Source organism: Stegodyphus dumicola, chromosome 11, assembly GCF_044657685.1.
Source record: "Stegodyphus dumicola isolate Sdum_Otavi_A_Nest chromosome 11, ASM4465768v1".
NCBI lineage: Eukaryota > Metazoa > Arthropoda > Arachnida > Araneae > Eresidae > Stegodyphus > Stegodyphus dumicola.
The window spans coordinates 115,824,956-115,846,015 of record NC_140778.1 but is presented as its reverse complement, the minus strand read 5'-3'; the positions used below and the strand labels follow the sequence as shown (position 1 = coordinate 115,846,015).

Sequence of the window (21,060 nt, the reverse complement as noted above, 5' to 3'; positions counted from 1 at the left end):
TGATCAGTTTCCATCCTTTTTTTTTTTTTTTTTTTTTTTTTTCTTTTTGGTCGCGCTTTCATTTCTGCTTTAACAGCTTCCATCTTTCTTTCCCCAGTTTCATTTTTACGTTAACAGGTTCCATCTCTTCTTTAACGGAACTCCTTCAGCTTTCATTTCTTCTTTGAACGCAGCGAACTTTGGCATCAACTGCCTTATTTGTTCACCATTCGTCTTGTCACTGGCATTCAATAACCCTATGACACCAAAAAGTGTTGCTTGCGTACGGGTTCGTAACAGAATGAATGCAAAAAGTGTGATAAAATTTTCACAAAAATTATCCTTATCAAAAGAAATATAACAGAACGTTGGAATTTTCATCAGAGATATTCGTACAAGTGTTCACAATATCACGCAGTATAATCAGTAGTTAGACTTCAAACTACTAAAAATTTTTAATTGATAGAAAATCCCCCCCCTCCACAAAATGCGCTTCTAAAGAGAAAGCTAAATCTGATATTTCAGTTCACACAGTACTAAAACAAGGCGCAATAACACTAATTCAGCAACTGAACTAAGATGTCTCTCTCCGGTATTTTACAGCTTTCAATCGGTCGCCAAAAATTTCCAGTAATTTCTTTACTTCTCGTAATTTCCGGTAAACAAAGAGGATGGAATTACGGTTACAGCTAACACAGTATTCTATAACGTTTCTGTCATTTCAAATGAAATTAAAGAGTTATCCATTTGTTCAGTGTTAGAAGCACGTGCTCCTATATTTTTACTTTTCCGACGTTGCAGCTGTCTGTTAAAATTGACCCCGCGCTCTATAGATGGGGAAACTCAAAAATTTTAATTATAATTCTACTAAAAATATCAAACTAAATACAAAATTCGTAACATGGCATATAACAAGTGAAAATATAAGAACAGCAAATGACCGTAATAAAATGTGGATTGTGTGTGCAAAAAATTCAGCATAATAAGTAGGTTAGGGATATTAGAAAAACATGCGAACCAATCATTGTAACTAAAAATGCAGGTATTAATCCTCCATATACTTTCTGATCATTTGGAATATATTACATTCGAAGTTATTTGAAATTTAGTAATTTGATTTTATTCGTCTTCTTGAAATTCCGACTGACATTTAAACGATTTTAAATTTAGGAGCTACAATTGCTCCTCAGAGCACAGTACGCAGAAGAAGAGGCTTGGAAATAAAAGAAGGTGTACCTGGAACTGAAGATTTCAATTTAGTTTTGTTAAAAATTCAAAAAACGAATATTTTTATAGATGCAAAAATAAGTGAATGAATTAAATGTTAAATATGTGGATAACATTCAGATAGGCTTCTGAACGTATTTTCCGTGTAAAATACACAAAGAAACATATATAACGGACTGATCATGCTCGTCATTAACATTGGAGTTCAAACCGTAACTAAAGAACAGACAAAGCAAAACAGAAAAAATTTCCGACGGGAAAGAATATGGTTGAATGTAGTTTATTTTAATGTGTCAGCGTTTATATTACAAGCATCATATTTTATTTGTATTTAACTTTATTTTATTATTTTCCATACTTCCTGCAGATTTCCTAAATAATTTTTTTTTAATAAGAAAGTATAAAAAAAGCTAAGGCTCTTAACCAATCAACCTGTTACTAGCTATATAATTTAAATGACTTGATGTTATTGTAAGCATCTCTTTCAAATTTATACGTAAAGAATTACCCTAAACCTGAACTTCTTTAATCGTACCATTACTTAAACAACTTTAGACTTGCCTCTTCAAATTCGAATTTTAAAAATAGTGTTCTGAAACCATTGCGCTGCACGTATGTGTATAAATCACTAGCAGATCTTGAGAAACGATGTATATTAAAAAAAGTGACCACTGCTTATCTTTGAAATGATGCATTGCAGTTTTCAAATAGTAATACATAATGATAGGCGAAAAGCACTTAGGAAAAAGAATTATTATGCTTATATATTTAACATTTAAAAATAATACTAGAATAGAAATACGATAATCGGATAAATAATAGAAATACGCACCATCGACATTCAGTAGAAATTCAACTCATCTTATGAGGAATGCAGTGTTTCTCTTAGTAGGCGGGGCTTAGAAATAAGGTGTTGCCAATGTTTGATGCAATGGCCCCTTTTCCCAAAACACAGAGCATACAAATTGAGATTTTTGAACAAAAATTTCCAGCTACAATGTTAATGAAAACAATGGAAATATTTATATTTTAAATTTTATAGATCTTTCAATGCTAACGTTTTAGTAACATATGAAGGAGAAGCGGACGTCAATTAAAATATCACGTAATACAGCTCTGATTGCACGTGTGAGGAGTATCTCAGTTTATAAATATTTTAAAATTTAATAATGTAAGTCGTTTAGTTCTTTACTAAAAATTAAAAAATAAATTTAATTAGCTTTATTCTTTTCGAATAATACTTTAAAAGTTACTCTGAATAATAGCACTAAATTTCGGAAATGTCTGCGATTTTTCCTACACTTCTGGATAATTAACTATACCTGACACAAGAAACTGAATACCCTTTTATATCTATGCAATAAATTTGCGAAACGCACTAACTTTTCGTATAACAAACGTATTATCGGAAAATGATATTTATGTGTGATACTACGTGATATGATATAATGATATTGTGTGTAGCATATTATAAACATTGGCTTTCTCTTTCCTGCCATGGTGTGAGACTTAGGGAAACAAGCAACGTGCAAATTCTTTTCTTAATTTTAGTAAGGCCGCTCCCGGAGGCTGTGCAATAACGGGCCAACCTTTAGCAAGTGCGGTATAAATACCTAACCGCAAGCCGAGTGTTCAAAAATTAGATTAAACTCAGGACACTCTGTAAGTGTCATATCAGATTTTAATCTGATACGAACAGAAAATACACTTGATCTTAGCCAACAGGCCGAGAAGCGATAACGTGTAGTGGTTGCAAGAAATACTGCCCATAGTTTCTTCTAACTGTTAACTACTGGTCAAATGTTTTTTCTCTCATCCTAGCGAAGGCCACAAAATTACAATATGTAAACACAATATCAAGTATCACTTCTGTATTGGGCTAGAGGTATACAGGTCGTTTCGTACTAAATGAAGCAAAAACAAATATCGTAGTACAAATTGTTACAATATGTAATCACAATATCAAGTATCACTTCTGTATTGGGCAAGAGATATACAGGTTGTTTCGTACTAAATGAAGCAAAAACAAATATCGTAGTACAAATTCTGTATTCGATTTATTAGGCCCAAAGAGGCTGGAATACATACAGAGTACGTCTGTGGTATCGCTTTGCGAGGAGAGTGAAGCCGGCGTAAACAAATAAGCTCTGCTAAATGACTGCAAAGAAGATGCTTTAGAAAGACACCTTCGAATCAAAATGAGACCAACAAGCAAACGTACTTATCAAGTTTACAGTATGTTTTCGCCATTTTAAGGCGATAAGATTTGAAAAATTCGTGTAGCAAATAAAATTTACAATTCGCTTTTTATTACGTGCGGAAGAAAATTTTTTAAAATGCAGAAGTAAAATATCTGAACTATTACATGTGTGAATAGTATTTGTATAAGTCTACGATAACTTTTTTCCAAATCAGATATATATAAAAAACAGATATAAAGTCCACTGAAATTTCCTTCCATATTATGCTGCTCATAATTCAAATTTCACACAGAAACAATAATTATAAAACAAGCCTCCCTCCTAAAGAGAAAGAAAAATGTATATATATTAAAAAAAATTATCTAGTGTCTATTTCTATTAGCTTGTTAAAATAAATATAAGGATATTAAGAACAAATGCAATTTTTTTTAGAATTTATATCAATATGAATATAATAAGAGCCACTGCAATTTTTAGGTGTTGTGGTCAAGAAACAATGTAATTATATCATTTCATAAGTTTCAGTGCAAACCAAGCTAATAGAAATAGAATTCAGATTAAATTCTTTTTATACTTATTTTAATGTTTTTCCGTTTTGAAATTTACTAACCATCGTTTCCTGCATTTATTAAACATCAGATGTTACTTGAGCAACTGAAATTTCACCCAGTCTTAATTAAAGCTCGCGTAATCGATTATTTTCGGAACTTCTTAATGTTTTGTTTATATTTAACATCTGAATCGAGACGCAGTTTTCAGTTCAGCCATAATACTTTATTAGCTATTAGCATCTTCTTGTATTAATGAGACGATACATGAACGCGTTTGCGCGCTTATGGACGCAAGATTCGGCAGAACATGGTTTTATGATAGAGATTTGTACCGTTAAAAATAGCATTTAAAGAGAAAGAAAGAGAAAACTTGCAAAGGAGGAAGTGTGTGTGTGATTATGGCAAAGCCTCGAGGGCTATCTGCCTAAGAGGAGGTATGCCTTCGTGGAGGACTTTCTAAGGGAAACTGGCTCGTATAGACGTTACACATGGGGAAAACCACGAAAACGCCCATGCAGCCAGCCCGTTCGCGGGATTCGAACCTCGGACCGAACTACCAGTGTTCAGCGACTTTACCGCTCGGCCGCTGGTGGGCCCTTGCAAAGGAGGAAGAATATAATTGAATATGGCTTACTTTAAAGTGTCACAATTTTATATTATTAACGTCCTATATTATTTCTATTTAATTTTTTTTTTCACTTTTTTTCTGCAATAAAGAATTCAAAACACTGTATGCACAGCGCCAGCGTCTCGCAGTGCGTGGTGCTTAGAAATAAGCTGTAGCTGGAGTTTGATATTATAACCCATTTTTAATGCAGATATTGATTTTGAAAAATCTTAGGAACGGAAACAGGAGAAAATCACTGAAAAAACTTTACTTGATAATGTATAAGTTCTTTTATCGCTAACCTTTTTAGGAACATCTAATGGTATAGATGTAGTGAGTAATAAAAAATACACAGCAACACGGCTCTGATTGCAAGATATGTAATTCCATTCCAGAGAGGTGAGAAGGAGAATTTCCACCTCCAATTTCATGGAGTACACCCCAGTGCTTTTTTTTTAAGTCCTTGACATCCGCCATTCGCAGTGCTTTCTATAATCCAGGTTCCCAGATGATGTCCATGAAGTACTGCAAGAACAGGATTTCTCTTGTTTCTGACGGGCATTCTAAAAAAAAAGGCGAGATGAGAACTTTTCGACATCCGTGGCATGTTCCTGAAGTGTTTCTGGGGGATTATGGTGAGACGATTTTAATTGAAGCCTGCTGTACTCTTTTAAACACTTCTGTCGGTTAGAGCTTCAAAGTCTAGTCTCTGGTTTTCTGAACGAGGTTGAAGAATATCCGCAGCGTCTGCTCTTAGAGAAGAGGCGAGACGACAGGCCTTAACTTGTGAATCCCATGCATTCGCATCCGCCACTATAGAAAATTGTGTCTTATATATATATGAGAGGAGCTCTTCTCATCTTACTTGGATAGATTCAGAGAGGAACGAGCAGGCATGGGTAAACCATCAGTATTGCTCCCTGGCGTCGCTACGAAATTCTTCAACACGTGAACTTCTTTGGCGCCTGCAGAAAACCTATCATCAATTTGTTGTTCGATTTGCGTTTGGACGGCAGAAAAATCTTCTTTCTGTTTGTTTTTTTGACACAAGAAACTCTGTAAACGATTTGTTGTTCACGGATAAAACTCGCTTTTCTATTTGTTCTTTGACAGAAGAAACCTTTGCTTCAATTTGTCCACCTTTACTTTCAATTGAGTCTGTTCTGACTTCCATAGCCTCAGATGTGTTTTCTCTTATGCAGGTAATTTCACTTTTCATTTCCTCTTTAGCAGCCCTTATCTCTGATTTAACGGATTCTTGACAAGATTCCATCTTTCCTTCAACGACTTTCTCCCCTTTAACTAATTCATGATCAGTTTCCATCCTTTTTTTTTTTTTTTTTTTTTTTTTTTTTTTTTTTTTTTTTGTCGCGCTTTCATTTCTGCTTTAACAGCTTCCATCTTTCTTTCCCCAGTTTCATTTTTACGTTAACAGGTTCCATCTCTTCTTTAACGGAACTCCTTCAGCTTTCATTTCTTCTTTGAACGCAGCGAACTTTGGCATCAACTGCCTTATTTGTTCACCATTCGTCTTGTCACTGGCATTCAATAACCCTATGACACCAAAAAGTGTTGCTTGCGTACGGGTTCGTAACAGAATGAATGCAAAAAGTGTGATAAAATTTTCACAAAAATTATCCTTATCAAAAGAAATATAACAGAACGTTGGAATTTTCATCAGAGATATTCGTACAAGTGTTCACAATATCACGGAGTATAATCAGTAGTTAGACTTCAAACTACTAAAAATTTTTAATTGATAGAAAATCCCCCCCCTCCACAAAATGCGCTTCTAAAGAGAAAGCTAAATCTGATATTTCAGTTCACATAGTACTAAAACAAGGCGCAATAACACTAATTCAGCAACTGAACTAAGATGTCTCTCTCCGGTATTTTACAGCTTTCAATCGGTCGCCAAAAATTTCCAGTAATTTCTTTACTTCTCGCAATTTCCGGTAAACAAAGAGGATGGAATTACGGTTACAGCTAACACAGTATTCTATAACGTTTCTGTCATTTCAAATGAAATTAAAGAGTTATCCATTTGTTCAGTGTTAGAAGCACGTGCTCCTATATTTTTACTTTTCCGACGTTGCAGCTGTCTGTTAAAATTTACCCCGCGCTCTATAGATGGGGAAACTCAAAAATTTTAATTATAATTCTACTAAAAATATCAAACTAAATACAAAATTCGTAACATGACATATAACAAGTGAAAATATAAGAACAGCAAATGACCGTAATAAAATGTGGATTGTGTGTGCAAAAAATTCAGCATAATAAGTAGGTTAGGGATATTAGAAAAACATGCGAACCAATCATTGTAACTAAAAATGCAGGTATTAATCATCCATATACTTTCTGATCATTTGGAATATATTACATTCGAAGTTATTTGAAATTTAGTAATTTGATTTTATTCGTCTTCTTGAAATTCCGACTGACATTTAAACGATTTTAAATTTAGGAGCTACAATTGCTCCTCAGAGCACAGTACGCAGAAGAAGAGGCTTGGAAATAAAAGAAGGTGTACCTGGAACTGAAGATTTCAATTTAGTTTTGTTAAAAATTCAAAAAACGAATATTTTTATAGATGCAAAAATAAGTGAATGAATTAAATGTTAAATATGTGGATAACATTCAGATAGGCTTCTGAACGTATTTTCCGTGTAAAATACACAAAGAAACATATATAACGGACTGATCATGCTTGTCATTAACATTGGAGTTCAAACCGTAACTAAAGAACAGACAAAGCAAAACAGAAAAAATTTCCAACGGGAAAGAATATGGTTGAATGTAGTTTATTTTAATGTGTCAGCGTTTATATTACAAGCATCATATTTTATTTGTATTTAACTTTATTTTATTATTTTCCATACTTCCTGCAGATTTCCTAAATAATTTTTTTTAATAAGAAAGTATAAAAAAAGCTAAGGCTCTTAACCAATCAACCTGTTACTAGCTATATAATTTAAATGACTTGATGTTATTGTAAGCATCTCTTTCAAATTTATACGTAAAGAATTACCCTAAACCTGAACTTCTTTAATCGTACCATTACTTAAACAACTTTAGACTTGCCTCTTCAAATTCGAATTTTAATAATAGTGTTCTTAAACCATTGCGCTGCACGTATGTGTATAAATCACTAGCAGATCTTGAGAAACGATGTATATTAAAAAAAGTGACCACTGCTTATCTTTGAAATGATGCATTGCAGTTTTCAAATAGTAATACATAATGATAGGCGAAAAGCACTTAGGAAAAAGAATTATTATGCTTATATATTTAACATTTAAAAATAATACTAGAATAGAAATACGATAATCGGATAAATAATAGAAATACGCACCATCGACATTCAGTAGAAATTCAACTCATCTTATGAGGAATGCAGTGTTTCTCTTAGTAGGCGGGGCTTAGAAATAAGGTGTTGCCAATGTTTGATGCAATGGCCCCTTTTCCCAAAACACAGAGCATACAAATTGAGATTTTTGAACAAAAATTTCCAGCTACAATGTTAATGAAAACAATGGAAATATTTATATTTTAAATTTTATAGATCTTTCAATGCTAACGTTTTAGTAACATATGAAGGAGAAGCGGACGTCAATTAAAATATCACGTAATACAGCTCTGATTGCACGTGTGAGGAGTATCTCAGTTTATAAATATTTTAAAATTTAATAATGTAAGTAGTTTAGTTCTTTACTAAAAATTAAAAAATAAATTTAATTAGCTTTATTCTTTTCGAATAATACTTTAAAAGTTACTCTGAATAATAGCACTAAATTTCGGAAATGTCTGCGATTTTTCCTACACTTCTGGATAATTAACTATACCTGACACAAGAAACTGAATACCCTTTTATATCTATGCAATAAATTTGCGAAACGCACTAACTTTTCGTATAACGAACGTATTATCGGAAAATGATATTTATGTGTGATACTACGTGAAATGATATAATTATATTGTGTGTAGCATATTATAAACATTGCCTTTCTCTTTCCTGCCATGCTGTGAGACTTAGGGAAACAAGCAACGTGCAAATTCTTTTCTTAATTTTAGTAAGGCCGCTCCCGGAGGCTGTGCAATAACGGGCCAACCTTTGGCTAGGGCGGTATAAATACCTAACCGCAAGCCGAGTGTTCAAAAATTAGATTAAAATCAGGACACTCTGTAAGTGTCATATCAGATTTTAATCTGATAAGAACAGATACTACACTTGATCTTAGCCAACAGGCCGAGAAGCGATAACATGTAGTGGTTGCAAGAAATACTGCCCATAGTTTCTTCTAACTGTTAACTACTGGTCAAATGTTTTTTCTCTCATCCTAGCGAAGGCCACAAAATTACAATATGTAAACACAATATCAAGTATCACTTGTGTATTGGGCTAGAGATATACAGGTTGTTTCGTACTAAATGAAGCAAAAACATATATCGTAGTACAAATTGTTACAATATGTAAACACAATATCAAGTATCACTTCTGTATTGGGCAAGAGATATACATGTTTTTTCGTACTAAATGAAGCAAAAACAAATATCGTAGTACAAATTCTGTATTCGATTTATTAGGCCCAAAGAGGCTGGAATACATACAGAGTACGTCTGTGGTATCGCTTTGCGAGGAGAGTGAAGCCGGCGTAAACAAATAAGCTCTGCTAAATGACTGCAAAGAAGATGCTTTAGAAAGACACCTTCGAATCAAAATGAGACCAACAAGCAAACGTACTTATCAAGTTTACAGTATGTTTTCGCCATTTTAAGGCGATAAGATTTGAAAAATTCGTGTAGCAAATAAAATTTACAATTCGCTTTTTATTACGTGCGGAAGAAAATTTTTTAAAATGCAGAAGTAAAATATCTGAACTATTACATGTGTGAATAGTATTTGTATAAGTCTACGATAACTTTTTTCCAAATCAGATATATATAAAAAACAGATATAAAGTCCACTGAAATTTCCTTCCATATTATGCTGCTCATAATTCAAATTTCACACAGAAACAATAATTATAAAACAAGCCTCCCTCCTAAAGAGAAAGAAAAATGTATATATATTAAAAAAAATTATCTAGTGTCTATTTCTATTAGCTTGTTAAAATAAATATAAAGATATTAAGAACAAATGCAATTTCTTTTAGAATTTATATCAATATGAATATAATAAGAGCCACTGCAATTTTTAGGTGTTGTGGTCAAGAAACAATGTAATTATATCATTTCATAAGTTTCAGTGCAAACCAAGCTAATAGAAATAGAATTCAGATTAAATTCTTTTTATACTTATTTTAATGTTTTTCCGTTTTGAAATTTACTAACCATCGTTTCCTGCATTTATTAAACATCAGATGTTACTTGAGCAACTGAAATTTCACCCAGTCTTAATTAAAGCTCGCGTAATCGATTATTTTTCGGAACTTCTTAATGTTTTGTTTATATTTAACATCTGAATCGAGACGCAGTTTTCAGTTCAGCCATAATACTTTATTAGCTATTAGCATCTTCTTGTATTAATGAGACGATACATGAACGCGTTTGCGCGCTTATGGACGCAAGATTCGGCAGAACATGGTTTTATGATAGAGATTTGTACCGTTAAAAATAGCATTTAAAGAGAAAGAAAGAGAAAACTTGCAAAGGAGGAAGTGTGTGTGTGATTATGGCAAAGCCTCGAGGGCTATCTGCCTAAGAGGAGGTATGCCTTCGTGGAGGACTTTCTAAGGGAAACTGGCTCGTATAGACGTTACACATGCACGCCCATGCAGCATGAAAACCACGAAAACGCCCATGCAGCCAGCCCGTTCGCGGGATTCGAACCTCGGACCGAACTACCAGTGTTCAGCGACTTTACCGCTCGGCCGCTGGTGGGGCCTTGCAAAGGATGAAGAATATAATTGAATATGGCTTACTTTAAAGTGTCACAATTTTATATTATTAACGTCCTATATTATTTCTATTTAATTTTTTTTTCACTTTTTTTCTGCAATAAAGAATTCAAAACACTGTATGCACAGCGCCAGCGTCTCGCAGTGCGTGGTGCTTAGAAATAAGCTGTAGCTGGAGTTTGATATTATAACCCATTTTTAATGCAGATATTGATTTTGAAAAATCTTAGGTACGGAAACAGGAGAAAATCACTGAAAAAACTTTACTTGATAATGTATAAGTTCTTTTATCGCTAACCTTTTTAGGAACATCTAATGGTATAGATGTAGTGAGTAATAAAAAATACACAGCAACACGGCTCTGATTGCAAGATATGTAATCCCATTCCAGAGAGGTGAAAAGGAGAATTTCCACCTCCAATTTCATGGAGTACACCCCAGTGCTTTTTTTTTAAGTCCTTGACATCCGCCATTCGCAGTGCTTTCTATAATTCAGGTTCCCAGATGATGTCCATGAAGTACTGCAAGAACAGGATTTCTCTTGTTTCTGACGGGCATTCTAAAAAAAAGGCGAGATGAGAACTTTTCGACATCCGTGGCATGTTCCTGAAGTGTTTCTGGGGGATTATGGTGAGACGATTTTAATTGAAGCCTGCTGTACTCTTTTAAACACTTCTGTCGGTTAGAGCTTCAAAGTCTAGTCTCTGGTTTTCTGAACGAGGTTGAAGAATATCCGCAGCGTCTGCTCTTAGAGAAGAGGCGAGACGACAGGCCTTAACTTGTGAATCCCATGCATTCGCATCCGCCACTATAGAAAATTGTGTCTTATATATATATGAGAGGAGCTCTTCTCATCATACTTGGATAGATTCAGAGAGGAACGAGCAGGCATGGGTAAACCATCAGTATTGCTCCCTGGCGTCGCTACGAAATTCTTCAACACGTGAACTTCTTTGGCGCCTGCAGAAAACCTATCATCAATTTGTTGTTCGATTTGCGTTTGGACGGCAGAAAAATCTTCTTTCTGTTTGTTTTTTTGACACAAGAAACTCTGTAAACGATTTGTTGTTCACGGATAAAACTCGCTTTTCTATTTGTTCTTTGACAGAAGAAACCTTTGCTTCAATTTGTCCACCTTTACTTTCAATTGAGTCTGTTCTGACTTCCATAGCCTCAGATGTGTTTTCTCTTATGCAGGTAATTTCACTTTTCATTTCCTCTTTAGCAGCCCTTATCTCTGATTTAACGGATTCTTGACAAGATTCCATCTTTCCTTCAACGACTTTCTCCCCTTTAACTAATTCATGATCAGTTTCCATCCTTTTTTTTTTTTTTTTTTTTTTTTTTTTTTTTTTTTTTTTTTTTTTTGTCGCGCTTTCATTTCTGCTTTAACAGTTCCATCTTTCTTTCCCCAGTTTCATTTTTACGTTAACAGGTTCCATCTCTTCTTTAACGGAACTTCTTCAGCTTTCATTTCTTCTTTGAACGCAGCGAATTCCAAACATCAACTGCCTTATTTGTTCACCATTCGTCTTGTCACTGGCATTCAATAACCCTATGACACCAAAAAGTGTTGCTTGCGTACGGGTTCGTAACAGAATGAATGCAAAAAGTGTGATAAAATTTTCACAAAAATTATCCTTATCAAAAGAAATATAACAGAACGTTGGAATTTTCATCAGAGATATTCGTACAAGTGTTCACAATATCACGCAGTATAATCAGTAGTTAGACTTCAAACTACTAAAATTTTTAATTGATAGAAAATCCCCCCCTCCACAAAATGCGCTTCGAAAGAGAAAGCTAAATCTGATATTTCAATTCACACAGTACTAAAACAAGGCGCAATAACACTAATTCAGCAACTGAACTAAGATGTCTCTCTCCGGTATTTTACAGCTTTCAATCGGTCGCCAAAAATTTCCAGTAATTTCTTTACTTCTCGCAATTTCCGGTAAACAAAGAGGATGGAATTACGGTTACAGCTAACACAGTATTCTATAACGTTTCTGTCATTTCAAATGAAATTAAAGAGTTATCCATTTGTTCAGTGTTAGAAGCACGTGCTCCTATATTTTTACTTTTCCGACGTTGCAGCTGTCTGTTAAAATTTACCCCGCGCTGTATAGATGGGGAAACTCAAAAATTTTAATTATAATTCTACTAAAAATATCAAACTAAATACAAAATTCGTAACATGACATATAACAAGTGAAAATATAAAAACAGCAAATGACCGTAATAAAATGTGGATTGTGTGTGCAAAAAATTCAGCATAATAAGTAGGTTAGGGATATTAGAAAAACATGCGAACCAATCATTGTAACTAAAAATGCAGGTATTAATCCTCCATATACTTTCTGATCATTTGGAATATATTACATTCGAAGTTATTTGAAATTTAGTAATTTGATTTTATTCGTCTTCTTGAAATTCCGACTGACATTTAAACGATTTTAAATTTAGGAGCTACAATTGCTCCTCAGAGCACAGTACGCAGAAGAAGAGGCTTGGAAATAAAAGAAGGTGTACCTGGAACTGAAGATTTCAATTTAGTTTTCTTAAAAATTCAAAAAACGAATATTTTTATAGATGCAAAAATAAGTGAATGAATTAAATGTTAAATATGTGGATAACATTCAGATAGGCTTCTGAACGTATTTTCCGTGTAAAATACACAAAGAAACATATATAACGGACTGATCATGCTCGTCATTAACATTGGAGTTCAAACCGTAACTAAAGAACAGACAAAGCAAAACAGAAAAAATTTCCAACGGGAAAGAATATGGTTGAATGTAGTTTATTTTAATGTGTCAGCGTTTATATTACAAGCATCATATTTTATTTGTATTTAACTTTATTTTATTATTTTCCATACTTCCTGCAGATTTCCTAAATAATTTTTTTTAATAAGAAAGTATAAAAAAAGCTAAGGCTCTTAACCAATCAACCTGTTACTAGCTATATAATTTAAATGACTTGATGTTATTGTAAGCATATCTTTCAAATTTATACGTAAAGAATTACCCTAAACCTGAACTTCTTTAATCGTACCATTACTTAAACAACTTTAGACTTGCCTCTTCAAATTCGAATTTTAATAATAGTGTTCTTAAACCATTGCGCTGCACGTATGTGTATAAATCACTAGCAGATCTTGAGAAACGATGTATATTAAAAAAAGTGACCACTGCTTATCTTTGAAATGATGCATTGCAGTTTTCAAATAGTAATACATAATGATAGGCGAAAAGCACTTAGGAAAAAGAATTATTATGCTTATATATTTAACATTTAAAAATAATACTAGAATAGAAATACGATAATCGGATAAATAATAGAAATACGCACCATCGACATTCAGTAGAAATTCAACTCATCTTATGAGGAATGCAGTGTTTCTCTTAGTAGGCGGGGCTTAGAAATAAGGTGTTGCCAATGTTTGATGCAATGGCCCCTTTTCCCAAAACACAGAGCATACAAATTGAGATTTTTGAACAAAAATTTCCAGCTACAATGTTAATGAAAACAATGGAAATATTTATATTTTAAATTTTATAGATCTTTCAATGCTAACGTTTTAGTAACATATGAAGGAGAAGCGGACGTCAATTAAAATATCACGTAATACAGCTCTGATTGCACGTGTGAGGAGTATCTCAGTTTATAAATATTTTAAAATTTAATAATGTAAGTAGTTTAGTTCTTTACTAAAAATTAAAAAATAAATTTAATTAGCTTTATTCTTTTCGAATAATACTTTAAAAGTTACTCTGAATAATAGCACTAAATTTCGGAAATGTCTGCGATTTTTCCTACACTTCTGGATAATTAACTATACCTGACACAAGAAACTGAATACCCTTTTATATCTATGCAATAAATTTGCTAAACGCACTAACTTTCCGTATAACGAACGTATTATCGGAAAATGATATTTATGTGTGATACTACGTGATATGATATAATGATATTGTGTGTAGCATATTATAAACATTGCCTTTCTCTTTCCTGCCATGCTGTGAGACTTAGGGAAACAAGCAACGTGCAAATTCTTTTCTTAATTTTAGTAAGGCCGCTCCCGGAGGTTGTGCAATAACGGGCCAACCTTTGGCTAGGGCGGTATAAATACCTAACCGCAAGCCGAGTGTTCAAAAATTAGATTAAAATCAGGACACTCTGTAAGTGTCATATCAGATTTTAATCTGATAAGAACAGATACTACACTTGATCTTAGCCAACAGGCCGAGAAGCGATAACATGTAGTGGTTGCAAGAAATACTGCCCATAGTTTCTTCTAACTGTTAACTACTGGTCAAATGTTTTTTCTCTCATCCTAGCGAAGGCCACAAAATTACAATATGTAAACACAATATCAAGTATCACTTGTGTATTGGGCTAGAGATATACAGGTTGTTTCGTACTAAATGAAGCAAAAACATATATCGTAGTACAAATTGTTACAATATGTAAACACAATATCAAGTATCACTTCTGTATTGGGCAAGAGATATACATGTTGTTTCGTACTAAATGAAGCAAAAACAAATATCGTAGTACAAATTCTGTATTCGATTTATTAGGCCCAAAGAGGCTGGAATACATACAGAGTACGTCTGTGGTATCGCTTTGCGAGGAGAGTGAAGCCGGCGTAAACAAATAAGCTCTGCTAAATGACTGCAAAGAAGATGCTTTAGAAAGACACCTTCGAATCAAAATGAGACCAACAAGCAAACGTACTTATCAAGTTTACAGTATGTTTTCGCCATTTTAAGGCGATAAGATTTGAAAAATTCGTGTAGCAAATAAAATTTACAATTCGCTTTTTATTACGTGCGGAAGAAAATTTTTTAAAATGCAGAAGTAAAATATCTGAACTATTACATGTGTGAATAGTATTTGTATAAGTCTACGATAACTTTTTTCCAAATCAGATATATATAAAAAACAGATATAAAGTCCACTGAAATTTCCTTCCATATTATGCTGCTCATAATTCAAATTTCACACAGAAACAATAATTATAAAACAAGCCTCCCTCCTAAAGAGAAAGAAAAATGTATATATATTAAAAAAAATTATCTAGTGTCTATTTCTATTAGCTTGTTAAAATAAATATAAAGATATTAAGAACAAATGCAATTTCTTTTAGAATTTATATCAATATGAATATAATAAGAGCCACTGCAATTTTTAGGTGTTGTGGTCAAGAAACAATGTAATTATATCATTTCATAAGTTTCAGTGCAAACCAAGCTAATAGAAATAGAATTCAGATTAAATTCTTTTTATACTTATTTTAATGTTTTTCCGTTTTGAAATTTACTAACCATCGTTTCCTGCATTTATTAAACATCAGATGTTACTTGAGCAACTGAAATTTCACCCAGTCTTAATTAAAGCTCGCGTAATCGATTATTTTTCGGAACTTCTTAATGTTTTGTTTATATTTAACATCTGAATCGAGACGCAGTTTTCAGTTCAGCCATAATACTTTATTAGCTATTAGCATCTTCTTGTATTAATGAGACGATACATGAACGCGTTTGCGCGCTTATGGACGCAAGATTCGGCAGAACATGGTTTTATGATAGAGATTTGTACCGTTAAAAATAGCATTTAAAGAGAAAGAAAGAGAAAACTTGCAAAGGAGGAAGTGTGTGTGTGATTATGGCAAAGCCTCGAGGGCTATCTGCCTAAGAGGAGGTATGCCTTCGTGGAGGACTTTCTAAGGGAAACTGGCTCGTATAGACGTTACACATGCACGCCCATGCAGCATGAAAACCACGAAAACGCCCATGCAGCCAGCCCGTTCGCGGGATTCGAACCTCGGACCGAACTACCAGTGTTCAGCGACTTTACCGCTCGGCCGCTGGTGGGGCCTTGCAAAGGATGAAGAATATAATTGAATATGGCTTACTTTAAAGTGTCACAATTTTATATTATTAACGTCCTATATTATTTCTATTTAATTTTTTTTTCACTTTTTTTCTGCAATAAAGAATTCAAAACACTGTATGCACAGCGCCAGCGTCTCGCAGTGCGTGGTGCTTAGAAATAAGCTGTAGCTGGAGTTTGATATTATAACCCATTTTTAATGCAGATATTGATTTTGAAAAATCTTAGGTACGGAAACAGGAGAAAATCACTGAAAAAACTTTACTTGATAATGTATAAGTTCTTTTATCGCTAACCTTTTTAGGAACATCTAATGGTATAGATGTAGTGAGTAATAAAAAATACACAGCAACACGGCTCGGATAGCAAGATATGTAATCCCATTCCAGAGAGGTGAAAAGGAGAATTTCCACCTCCAATTTCATGGAGTACACCCCAGTGCTTTTTTTTTTAAGTCCTTGACATCCGCCATTCGCAGTGCTTTCTATAATTCAGGTTCCCAGATGATGTCCATGAAGTACTGCAAGAACAGGATTTCTCTTGTTTCTGACGGGCATTCTAAAAAAAAGGCGAGATGAGAACTTTTCGACATCCGTGGCATGTTCCTGAAGTGTTTCTGGGGGATTATGGTGAGACGATTTTAATTGAAGCCTGCTGTACTCTTTTAAACACTTCTGTCGGTTAGAGCTTCAAAGTCTAGTCTCTGGTTTTCTGAACGAGGTTGAAGAATATCCGCAGCGTCTGCTCTTACAGAAGAGGCGAGACGACAGGCCTTAACTTGTGAATCCCATGCATTCGCATCCGCCACTATAGAAAATTGTGTCTTATATATATATGAGAGGAGCTCTTCTCATCATACTTGGATAGATTCAGAGAGGAACGAGCAGGCATGGGTAAACCATCAGTATTGCTCCCTGGCGTCGCTACGAAATTCTTCAACACGTGAACTTCTTTGGCGCCTGCAGAAAACCTATCATCAATTTGTTGTTCGATTTGCGTTTGGACGGCAGAAAAATCTTCTTTCTGTTTGTTTTTTTGACACAAGAAACTCTGTAAACGATTTGTTGTTCACGGATAAAACTCGCTTTTCTATTTGTTCTTTGACAGAAGAAACCTTTGCTTCAATTTGTCCACCTTTACTTTCAATTGAGTCTGTTCTGACTTCCATAGCCTCAGATGTGTTTTCTCTTATGCAGGTAATTTCACTTTTCATTTCCTCTTTAGCAGCCCTTATCTCTGATTTAACGGATTCTTGACAAGATTCCATCTTTCCTTCAACGACTTTCTCCCCTTTAACTAATTCATGATCAGTTTCCATCCTTTTTTTTTTTTTTTTTTTTTTTTTTTTTTTTGTCGCGCTTTCATTTCTGCTTTAACAGTTCCATCTTTCTTTCCCCAGTTTCATTTTTACGTTAACAGGTTCCATCTCTTCTTTAACGGAACTTCTTCAGCTTTCATTTCTTCTTTGAACGCAGCGAATTCCAAACATCAACTGCCTTATTTGTTCACCATTCGTCTTGTCACTGGCATTCAATAACCCTATGACACCAAAAAGTGTTGCTTGCGTACGGGTTCGTAACAGAATGAATGCAAAAAGTGTGATAAAATTTTCACAAAAATTATCCTTATCAAAAGAAATATAACAGAACGTTGGAATTTTCATCAGAGATATTCGTACAAGTGTTCACAATATCACGCAGTATAATCAGTAGTTAGACTTCAAACTACTAAAATTTTTAATTGATAGAAAATCCCCCCCTCCACAAAATGCGCTTCGAAAGAGAAAGCTAAATCTGATATTTCAATTCACACAGTACTAAAACAAGGCGCAATAACACTAATTCAGCAACTGAACTAAGATGTCTCTCTCCGGTATTTTACAGCTTTCAATCGGTCGCCAAAAATTTCCAGTAATTTCTTTACTTCTCGCAATTTCCGGTAAACAAAGAGGATGGAATTACGGTTACAGCTAACACAGTATTCTATAACGTTTCTGTCATTTCAAATGAAATTAAAGAGTTATCCATTTGTTCAGTGTTAGAAGCACGTGCTCCTATATTTTTACTTTTCCGACGTTGCAGCTGTCTGTTAAAATTTACCCCGCGCTGTATAGATGGGGAAACTCAAAAATTTTAATTATAATTCTACTAAAAATATCAAACTAAATACAAAATTCGTAACATGACATATAACAAGTGAAAATATAAAAACAGCAAATGACCGTAATAAAATGTGGATTGTGTGTGCAAAAAATTCAGCATAATAAGTAGGTTAGGGATATTAGAAAAACATGCGAACCAATCATTGTAACTAAAAATGCAGGTATTAATCCTCCATATACTTTCTGATCATTTGGAATATATTACATTCGAAGTTATTTGAAATTTAGTAATTTGATTTTATTCGTCTTCTTGAAATTCCGACTGACATTTAAACGATTTTAAATTTAGGAGCTACAATTGCTCCTCAGAGCACAGTACGCAGAAGAAGAGGCTTGGAAATAAAAGAAGGTGTACCTGGAACTGAAGATTTCAATTTAGTTTTCTTAAAAATTCAAAAAACGAATATTTTTATAGATGCAAAAATAAGTGAATGAATTAAATGTTAAATATGTGGATAACATTCAGATAGGCTTCTGAACGTATTTTCCGTGTAAAATACACAAAGAAACATATATAACGGACTGATCATGCTCGTCATTAACATTGGAGTTCAAACCGTAACTAAAGAACAGACAAAGCAAAGCAGAAAAAATTTCCAACGGGAAAGAATATGGTTGAATGTAGTTTATTTTAATGTGTCAGCGTTTATATTACAAGCATCATATTTTATTTGTATTTAACTTTATTTTATTATTTTCCATACTTCCTGCAGATTTCCTAAATATTTTTTTTTAATAAGAAAGTATAAAAAAAGCTAAGCCTCTTAACCAATCAACCTGTTACTAGCTATATAATTTAAATGACTTGATGTTATTGTAAGCATATCTTTCAAATTTATACGTAAAGAATTACCCTAAACCTGAACTTCTTTAATCGTACCATTACTTAAACAACTTTAGACTTGCCTCTTCAAATTCGAATTTTAATAATAGTGTTCTTAAACCATTGCGCTGCACGTATGTGTATAAATCACTAGCAGATCTTGAGAAACGATGTATATTAAAAAAAGTGACCACTGCTTATCTTTGAAATGATGCATTGCAGTTTTCAAATAGTAATACATAATGATAGGCGAAAAGCACTTAGGAAAAAGAATTATTATGCTTATATATTTAACATTTAAAAATAATACTAGAATAGAAATACGATAATCGGATAAATAATAGAAATACGCACCATCGACATTCAGTAGAAATTCAACTCATCTTATGAGGAATGCAGTGTTTCTCTTAGTAGGCGGGGCTTAGAAATAAGGTGTTGCCAATGTTTGATGCAATGGCCCCTTTTCCCAAAACACAGAGCATACAAATTGAGATTTTTGAACAAAAATTTCCAGCTACAATGTTAATGAAAACAATGGAAATATTTATATTTTAAATTTTATAGATCTTTCAATGCTAACGTTTTAGTAACATATGAAGGAGAAGCGGACGTCAATTAAAATATCACGTAATACAGCTCTGATTGCACGTGTGAGGAGTATCTCAGTTTATAAATATTTTAAAATTTAATAATGTAAGTAGTTTAGTTCTTTACTAAAAATTAAAAAATAAATTTAATTAGCTTTATTCTTTTCGAATAATACTTTAAAAGTTACTCTGAATAATAGCACTAAATTTCGGAAATGTCTGCGATTTTTCCTACACTTCTGGATAATTAACTATACCTGACACAAGAAACTGAATACCCTTTTATATCTATGCAATAAATTTGCTAAACGCACTAACTTTCCGTATAACGAACGTATTATCGGAAAATGATATTTATGTGTGATACTACGTGATATGATATAATGATATTGTGTGTAGCATATTATAAACATTGCCTTTCTCTTTCCTGCCATGCTGTGAGACTTAGGGAAACAAGCAACGTGCAAATTCTTTTCTTAATTTTAGTAAGGCCGCTCCCGGAGGTTGTGCAATAACGGGCCAACCTTTGGCTAGGGCGGTATAAATACCTAACCGCAAGCCGAGTGTTCAAAAATTAGATTAAAATCAGGACACTCTGTAAGTGTCATATCAGATTTTAATCTGATAAGAACAGATACTACACTTGATCTTAGCCAACAGGCCGAGAAGCGATAACATGTAGTGGTTGCAAGAAATACTGCCCATAGTTTCTTCTAACTGTTAACTACTGGTCAAATGTTTTTTCTCTCATCCTAGCGAAGGCCACAAAATTACAATATGTAAACACAATATCAAGTATCACTTGTGTATTGGGCTAGAGATATACAGGTTGTTTCGTACTAAATGAAGCAAAAACATATATCGTAGTACAAATTGTTACAATATGTAAACACAATATCAAGTATCACTTCTGTATTGGGCAAGAGATATACATGTTGTTTCGTACTAAATGAAGCAAAAACAAATATCGTAGTACAAATTCTGTATTCGATTTATTAGGCCCAAAGAGGCTGGAATACATACAGAGTACGTCTGTGGTATCGCTTTGCGAGGAGAGTGAAGCCGGCGTAAACAAATAAGCTCTGCTAAATGACTGCAAAGAAGATGCTTTAGAAAGACACCT

The 21,060-nt window shown here is 33.6% G+C and overlaps 4 non-coding genes across 4 annotated transcripts; all 4 read right to left on the bottom strand.

The window, feature by feature from the left end:
- Positions 1–2,752: 2,752 nt before the first annotated feature.
- On the bottom strand, positions 2,753–2,944 carry LOC146994323 (U2 spliceosomal RNA). Its single transcript, XR_015044282.1, has one exon. It is a non-coding gene; the product is annotated as a U2 spliceosomal RNA (small nuclear RNA).
- Positions 2,945–8,634: 5,690 nt separating this feature from the next.
- LOC146994322 (U2 spliceosomal RNA) lies at positions 8,635–8,826 on the bottom strand. The gene has a single exon (XR_015044244.1). It is a non-coding gene; the product is annotated as a U2 spliceosomal RNA (small nuclear RNA).
- A 5,707-nt stretch (positions 8,827–14,533) lies between these two features.
- LOC146994321 (U2 spliceosomal RNA) lies at positions 14,534–14,725 on the bottom strand. Its single transcript, XR_015044241.1, has one exon. It is a non-coding gene; the product is annotated as a U2 spliceosomal RNA (small nuclear RNA).
- A 5,693-nt stretch (positions 14,726–20,418) lies between these two features.
- Positions 20,419–20,610, bottom strand: LOC146994320 (U2 spliceosomal RNA). Its single transcript, XR_015044240.1, has one exon. It is a non-coding gene; the product is annotated as a U2 spliceosomal RNA (small nuclear RNA).
- Between the last annotated feature and the right edge of the window lie 450 nt (positions 20,611–21,060).